Source organism: Cornus florida, unplaced genomic scaffold (assembly GCF_030987335.1).
Source record: "Cornus florida cultivar Cherokee Brave unplaced genomic scaffold, ASM3098733v1 CherokeeBrave_3.0.0_Hap2_Chr04, whole genome shotgun sequence".
NCBI classification, from domain to species: Eukaryota; Viridiplantae; Streptophyta; class Magnoliopsida; order Cornales; family Cornaceae; genus Cornus; species Cornus florida.
Genome location: NW_026775574.1, coordinates 84738072 through 84747513, shown reverse-complemented (window position 1 = coordinate 84747513; position 9442 = coordinate 84738072).

Sequence of the window (9442 nt, the reverse complement as noted above, 5' to 3'; positions counted from 1 at the left end):
ACGCTAGAGAAGGCTTCAGCTTCCACCCACTTGGTGAAGTAATCCGTAGCCAGAAGCACATGTTCCTTTTTTTCCATGGTTTTGGGTAATGGTCCTACTATATCAATACCCCATTGGGCGAACGGCCATGGATTAGCCACGGCGTGCAAACCTTCGGCAGGTTGGTGCTTTATTGGACTATGGCGCTGACACTTATCACATCGTCTTGTGTATTCCTCGGCATTCCGAGCCAAGTATGGCCAGAAATAACCTTGGGTTAGAATTTTGTGTGCAAGGGATCTTCCTCCGGAGTGGTTTCCACAATCTCCTTCATGAACTTGTTTTAGAATTGTGAGAGCCTCAGTAGGAGTTAAACACTTGAGATAGGGACCGGAGAATGACCTTCGGTACAACTGGTTATTGATGATTGCGTACTTAGCCGCGGTAAGCCTAAGCTTCCTTGCCTCAGCTTTCTGATTCGGGAGAACCCCTTCCTTGAAATAGGCCTCGATTGGATCAATCCAGCAGGGCTCGCGTGGTACTTCCGGGATCACCATTACCTCTTGCCGGGAATTAATGCTGGGTTCTTCGAGAACATCGATTGGAACAAGCCGAATCAACTCTTCATCTGAAGATGATGCGGCTGCGGCCAATCGATCCGCTTCGGCATTTTCATCTCGTGGTACCTGATGGAACTCGATTTGATCGAACTCCTGGATAGCACTCTCTACAGCATTTTTGTACGACTTCATACGTTCCTCCTTGGGAGAATATTGCCCTGTCACTTGATTGATCACAAGCTGTGAGTCACTAAAAACTTTTAAACATCGTACCTGCAGCTGTTTAGCTAGCCGAAGTCCGGCAAGCATCGCCTCGTACTCGGCCTCGTTATTGGTAGATGGGAAATCTAGCAAAATTGACTGCTGCAGCTTGGTACCCTTGGGTGTTGTGATTTCAATACCGGCCCCTGCTCGTTTCCGGTTGGAAGAGCCATCAACCCGTAACTCCCAGTATGGCTCTTGAAGTGTCGGTTCCTCAGGTTGATCTTCGTACTCTAGTAGGAAATCCGCTACTGACTGCCCCTTGTGAGATACCTTCGGTGCATAGGTGATGTCAAAAGAGCTAAGTTCAATAGCCCATTTTGTAATTCGACCAGACAGGTCTGGTTTAGCTAGGATAGCCCGTATAGGGTGATTCGTAAGTACCACTATGCTGTGAGACTTGAAGTAATGTCGAAGTTTCCTCTTGGCATAAATTAACGCCAGGATTACCTTTTCTGTCTTGCTGTACCGTGTCTCGGCATCCGTCATCGTTTTGCTTGTGTAAAAGATTGGGTGTTGAACCTTGCCTCCTTCTTTGATCAACACTGCGCTTGTTGCTACAACTGATACTGCCAGGTACAAGATGAGAGTGTCCCCGGGCGTTGGAGCAGAAAGGATTGGGGGTTTTGTCATGTAGCTTTTCAATTGATTGAGAGCTTCCTGCTGCTGAGGTCCCCACATATCTTTGTTTTTGGATCGAATAGCATCGAAGAAAGGTTTATACTTATCAGATAATCGGGATATGAACCGGCTGAGAGCCGCAATTCGGCCGGTTAGAACTTGCACTTCCCTGCGGGTTTTCGGCTCCTGGTTCTGTATTAATGCCTTTGCCTGAGCTGGGCTTACTTCTATTCCTCTTTTATTCACGACGTGCCCAAGGAACTGTCCTGACGAGACGGCGAATGAGCACTTGGTGGGGTTCAGCTTCATATTGTATCTCTTGAGAGTATCAAAGACCTCCTGGAGGTGCTTCGGGTGGTCCTCTTTCCGTATACTTTTGACCACCATATCATCGATATAGGCTTCGACTGTATTTCCCAGCAGATTATTGAAAATTTTATTGACAAGTCGTTGGTAGGTGGCTCCGGCATTCTTTAGACCGAAGGGCATCACTCTATAGCAGTAAGTGCCTGTTTCTGTGATGAAAGCGATTTTCTCCTCATCTTCAGGATTCATGGGAATCTGATTATAGCCGGAGTATGCATCGAGGAATGTGAGCCTTTCATAACCCGTCGTAGCATCCACCATTTGATCAATCTTGGGCAGAGGAAAGCTATCTTTTGGGCAAGCTTTGTTAAGGTTGGTATAATCTACGCATACCCTCCATTTCCCATTCTTCTTTTGAACGACTACTACATTTGAGAGCCATTGCGGGTATTGCACTTCTCGAATGAATCTTGCTTGTAATAGTTTATTTACTTCCTCGGCTATTATGCGATTCCGTTCAGGTGCGAACCGTCGGTGCCTCTGCTTGACTGGCTTGAATTCTGAGTTAACCCTCAGACTATGGCATGAGACTGCAGGATCGATCCCCACCATGTCCGAGTGATCCCAGGCAAAGACATCCGAATTGCACCGAATGACCCTGATCAATGCTTCTTTCTCTTCGGCTGTGCAAGATGAGCCAATGTAGGTGATCTTCTGGGGGTCTCCGAGGACTACCTCTATAGCTTCGAGGGACTCCTCGGTAGGTGCTTCAGCTTCGGCTTCCTCCTCTGCCTTGAGATACTTGGGCAGAGGATACTGTAACTGCTATTTGATCGTGTCTTTGGGATTCGCCTCTAACTGAGGTGACTTCGACGCTTTCTTTGCTTCATGTAGCGTTAGCATGTAACATTCTTTTGCAGCAACCTGGTCTCCCCTGAGGTCGATGACCTCTCTGCCATCCGGGGATAAATACCTCATTACTTGGTGAAGTGTAGAGGGGACTCCGTTCATACGATGGATCCAACCTCTCCCCATAATGAGGTTATAAGATAGATGAATTTCTGTTACAACGAAGTTTTCCTTCAGAGTCCTCTTTGCTGCAGTAACGAATAGATCGATCACCCCGAGCGGATTCACCTTAGTACCATCAAATCCCATTAGGGGGCTGGAAGTTGGCCTGATGGACGATGGTGAAACCCCCAACTGATCAAAAGCTGTTTTTGTAATGATGTTGGCGCTACTTCCCGGATCTATCAGCACTCTCCTGATCATGTAATTCGCTACCAGGAGGCTGATGACCAAGGGGTCCTCATGCGGGCGCTGGACTCTAGAAAGATCATTGTTACCGAATCCAATGTTGATGCTACCTGGCGCAACCGTGTTGACCGAAGACACTCTTCGTAACTTATGAGCCTCTCTCAGCCTGGATCTGTACAACTCTTCAGACTCTTCATCATCCTCTGACCTTCCGTGTATAGCATGGATAACCTTTACCTGACCGCCCTCTACCCGTCGAGGGTTAACCTCCCGAGGTTTTATGTGCTCCTTCGTGGCGAGATACTCCACCAATTCTCCTCTCGCTATCATGCTTTCTACTTGTCGCTGTAGGGACCTGCAGTCATTGGTGGTATGCCCATAATCTCTATGGTAGGCGCAATGTTTGCTTTTGTCCTTCTACTCCAAGGGTTGCTTCATGGGCTGAGGAGTCGCGAACCTCGTCTTATTCTCTTGGAATAGGCGCGCCAAGGTAGTACGGAGAGGGGTAAGCCTGTCCTCTGTCCTTCGCCTTTTCTCAGACGCTTGGGTGACTTGTGTGGCGGTATGAGGAACCTTCTGCATCCTTGTGCTCGCAGCTTTCTCTCGAGACTTGTTTTCCACCGTGACGAGGGTAGCGTGCTGTGCACGGTGGGCTACGTTTTCCTCCAACCGGATGTAGATTTGTGCCCTAGCGTTCAAAGTCTGCATATCCGGGGGGGAATATTTGACCAAGGATGTGTGAAACTTGGTTCCCTGGATCATTGCCAACTTAAACGTTTCGATTGCCGTGGCAGGATGGCAATCTGCTATCTCCGAGGCCTCCATGTTAAACCTGGATAAAAAATCTTGCAAAGTTTCTCCCTTCCTTTGCCTTATGGTGAAAAGGCTGGCGATACTTTTCTTCTGCTTCTTATTTCCGCAATACTGGGCTAAGAACATAGTGCACAAGGTCTCATAGTCAGGGATAGACTTGTGTGGCCTATTCCTGAACCATTCTAACGCTGCTCCGGTTAAACTGGTAGGAAAAACCTTACACATCCACGGATCGTTATGATCGTCCAGTGCCATCTTTTGCGCATAATGATCGAGATGCCGAGAAAGGTCTCCTGCCCCATCGAACTGGGTGAAGGATGGCATAGTGAACTTCTTCGGCCTCTCCATAAGGTACACCTCGTCAGTAAAGGGGGTCTTGACCAAGGAGTTCTTGTGCTCTCTAGCCATCTCGGCTGGTGTCTGGACTCTCAAGAGCTTCTTTTCGTCGAAGGCATCTTGTACACGTGCGCCATCTGGAACGCCATTGGACCATACCATAAGCCTATGGCTGGACTCGGCCTGTTCGTCCTGTGTGCGATGCGGGAGATTATCCGAAGCAACCGCCTCGGACCTCGTCCCTTGCTTTTGCTGAACCTCACTAGGTCGAGCCCCGTTGGGTGGTGTCTCGTTGGCTGGAGGCTCGTGAATCGGAGGTAAATTCTGGGTGGGGGGTGGTGCCGTAGCATCGCCTGGTGGTGGTTGTGGCGTTAGCCTGGCCATGGCCGTGTGCAGCGTATGAGTCTGCTGCTGAAGCGCAGCTATCTGGGCGACACTCGTATCGTTTACTTGCCGGAGTGTCTCAAATTGGTGCAAGAACTCTTCTCGCATCTTTTGCATCAATTTTATCTGTTGATTCATTGCTGACTCTCCGTTTGACATTCCAGACACGATTAAAGGATTTAATTTGAAGAACAAGTGGGAGTATATTTCTATACGGTTCCCACAGACGGCGCCAAAGTGTAGGTGCAAAATTTCGCCCAACCAATAATGATTGAGAAAAATAAAACAACTCATTCAAAAACAATAAAAATAAATAAGAACAGTGTGTAGAGAAGCGTAGAATTACTTGATCCTTTATTGGAGGTCTTAGCCTCTATTTATATACAAAAGATTGCAAAATTATGGTAGGACTCGCGTTGCTTGCCCTCCAATTCTTTCTATATAACAATTCTTTTCTAATAGAGTTCTTTCCATTGTCGAATCTTCCATACATAGAAATTGCCTTGTACAGAACTTTCTATCCGAATTTTCCTTCTACAGTAAATCCTTCAAATGGTAGGATTTGTGCATTCTTGGGCTGAATATATTTTGATCCGGCTGGGCTTGGGTAACAGGCCGGATGTTAAATACTCATACGCTGGGCTGACGACAAGCTGGGCTGATGACTTCTTGATTCGGCCTTGATGGACGTTGGAGTATAAATAACAATGGTCTTGGGCTGTAAATACCCTCAATTTGGGCTTGAGCATGATGGGCCTTATATGTCCTTGGAATGTAGATATGGGTAGTGGTGACGTGTGCGCTTTTTATTGGAGGGAGTTTTTTTCCCTCCACATGCGGGTTGGGGCGGATTTCTCATTCCCCATCCCCATCCCTATCCCATCCCTGTTTAAATTTGGCATCCCCAAAACCGTCCGATAACAAATCATGTTTTTTACCCCTAATCCCCATAACCGCCCTCACGCCATCCCTGCTTCGCTTTAGAAGATAGAAATGAGTAGGGTTTATTTAGAAGTGTATGTATAATATATATATATATATAATATGTTAAATCAGCAAGTACAATAATATGGCAGTGGCTATTAGGAGTAATTTCATATATAATCGGGGCGATTGGGGGCGGAGGTACCCCTCCCTTGGCCCCACCCCAAATTCGACTAGTTTTTTTTTTCCCAACCCCATTCCCACCCCATTTAAATAAATGGTTCTCCAAACCCGCTTTAAAAAGAACGGGGTGGTTCTCCACCGAGTTAGGGTAAATTGTCATTCCTAAATTCATCTGATGAGATGTATAAAATAGTCTGTCACAAAATTAATAAATAAATTATTTTTATTAAATTTTCATATTTCTTTTACTAGAAAATACAAAAAATATTTTACGCCTAAATAAACCATAACAAAAGTTACAATCTTTAGTGCAGCGCTGATTTATATTTTCACCCATAATATAGTCAGTCACAAACCATCAAATTGTGGGTCATCTGATTCTCACACGTCATGCCAGGCTATACGCTTTGGGCCGCCCATGGGCCTGCAGTAGACCAGATTGCCTTAACCATTTTCCTGGCTGGGCCATGATATTATCGTTGGTAGTGCCCATGGGCCATTATTTTTCAGCATTCACCTCAGGACTTAAGAAGCACGAACACGGATGTAAATATGAAATACGAAAATGATACAATACCGATACGAATATAACAATACGTCAAATCTTGAATAAGTAAGAGACGGCTAAAAAAAAATGAACTAATAATTTTACTAAACAAGACGGCTGGAACATGTTACATAGTTTAGAGAAGGGAATGATGCGAATATCCAAATATTATATATATGTTATTACTCTCCTTCCTTGTCATTATAATTATAATTTTGTCATATATGAAAAGTGTCATTATATGTTATAACTTGTATATAATGCTAATTTTCTCTTAAAAGAAAAGAAGGTAGGACAGTTTCAACTATATTTGTATTGTTTTCAAAATTGTTATATGTTTGTATTATATAAAGATTTGTTCAGGAAATTTTAAGATTTGTTGGCGAAGTGTTTGAAATGTATTAACAGTGTGTCCACCAAGCGTCCGAATGGATAAAAAAAAAAAAATTAACTATGGACATGTCAATAAAGTATCGAACACTTGTTCATGAAGTGTCAATGGAGTGTTGTATTCGACACGAACACGACATTATCATAAAAATGTTCGTACTTCTTAAATCATGATTCATGACTAATAAAACTTTTCCAAATATGTCCATAATGGATAAAAAAAATCCATTTTAAATTTCAAAAGTCATGTTATACAAGCTGAGTCTGCTTTTCTCAGTAATGACATGATATATTATTTTGTTGACGACAAAGGACATAGAATATCAATTTTCTATCTTTATTGACATCCCTCAAAATCAAACTTCACTCTTAATCAAAATCATTAAATTATTTTTTATTGTTAACTTTGAATCAAAACCATACTTAACTTTGAATCAAAACCATGAAATTGTGTTTTTTTACCCACCACCTTAACGTTTGGTCGTCTTTTAGGGGGACATGTGACCCTAGATCCAGGTCCGAGGAGATTTTCATTTGAACAACTATGTGGAATCACAACGACCACAGATTTTTAACAAAATCATTCATGTTTTTTCTCAATAGGTGCTAGGTTAGCCTTTGCACATAGATTAATAAGATTGAGTTGTTCATTACTTAATTACTAAACACTGTCACTAATTATGGCAAAAAAGTCTTTCTTTAATATATTATTCTAATCCAACTATTGCTCATTTCATAAGTACCTTTTGTTTGATATAATCATTCATATCACGGGAATATACCTCATTGTAAATTTAAATCATAAATTCTCGCATGGTTAGTAGTAAGTGAACGTTAGTCGGGGAGGAGTATCGAACCTAGGAAGGCTAGGATCTCTAAAGACATGAACTTTAATTCTATCTCATTAATATTTTGTATTTTTAGATGTCTTCTCCAAAAGGAAGCCTATTATACAATTGTAATAATCATAATTTAATTTAAAAGGCATTGACTCATATTAAAAATATTATCCATCATCATAAAAGGAAACGTTTAGTAATGTAATTATTATATAAGAATAAGATAACGAAACATTTTTAACATATAATTTTAGAAATAAGATGCCAAAGAACGTTTGTGAGCGGTAGTCTTCACCAAAAGAAAATATAATATAAAATTAATAGTAACCAAAATTTAATTTAAAAGCTATTAACTAATGTAAAAAATATTAAAAAATTAAAAATATTCTACTCGTATTAAAAATACAATTGTTATATATGAATAAGGTGGAAGGAAATGTATTTAAAAAAATAATAAATAAATACATCCTTGGGAGTGGTCTTCACCAAAAGAAAATGTAGTATAAAATTAATAGCAACCAAAATTTAATTTAAAAGCTAACATATAATTTTAGAAATAAGATACCAAAGAAACGTTTGTGTCCTTTTAAAAATACATCCTTGGGGTTGGTTTTCACCAAAAGAAACATAGTATAAAATTAATAGTAACCAAAATTTAATTTAAAAGCTATTAACTAATGTAAAAAATACTAAAAAATATTTGAAAATTAAAAATATCCTATTCCTATTAAAAATACAATTGTTATATAAGAATAAGATGGAAGGAAATGTATTTAAAAAAAATAAAAAATACATCTTTGGGGTGGTCTTCACCAAAAGAAAACACAATATAAAATTAATAGTAACTAAAATTTAATTTAAAAGATAAGCTATTAACTAATATAAAAAATAATAATAAATGTTTGAAAATTCAAAATGTCCTACTCATATTAAAAATAGAAGTTTGTGTCCACCATAAAAGGAAACGTATTAGAATACAATTATTTTATAAGAATAAGATAGAAGGAAATGTAAAAATAATAATAATAATAAATAAATAAATAAATTACAATCTGAATTATTAGATGAATCATTAAGCACTGTAATTTGATATCGGTCATTAGGTGCTTTAATGAGAATTATTTTTAATGTTAATAAATTAGCTACACTTTTATAATAGTTTAGATAGATAGATAAAAAATAGTAAAAAATGTTTGAAAATTTAAAATGTCCTACTTATAGTAAAAATAGAAGTTTGTGTTCACCATAAAAAGAAACGTATAAAAAATATAATTATTATGTAAGAATAAGATGCAAGGAAATGTAAAAATAAAAAATATAGTATGAATTATTAGATGAATCATTAAGTGCTGTAATTTGATATGGGTCATTAGGTGCTTTAATGAGAATTTTTATTTAATGTTAAGAAATTAGCTACACTTTTATAATAGTATAGATATAGATTTGATGGGAAAGTTGAGAAAACTATGCCTATCCTCATCCCATGTAACATGCCTGTGAAAATTTAATTTATCTCATTACACTTTTTATGAGCTCGATGTATAATTATTTTAAAGAATATTATATGAAAATTATATAGTCATAATTTCATACAAAAATTCATTTATAGTAAACCACACAAATGAGCCTAACTTTTACATATTTTTTCTTTTAACTAAATTACACTATTAGTTTTGACCATATTGCATAATTTAATTTTGTGGTATTTTAAACTGATTTTTTAATTTTATTTATTTATTTATTTTAATAGCTAAATCACTTCAATACTGACACTATGATGATATAATTTATACATGATTTATATTGTCTAAGGTGATTGTTAAGGCTGCGATGTTGGATAGGCCTTCATCTCTTTTAATTAGCCCTCTGTAGAAGATATCCGTAAATGACTTCATCATCACCCTGATTTTGATTTGGTGTATACGCCCTAGAGTAGGAAATGAGGTTGCTCATGCAGTTGTTGCTTATGTTTTAAAAGAGAAAAGCGCGTGTTTATGGGATGATAACTCGTTTGGATGTAATTTCTGATTCTAATCAATAAA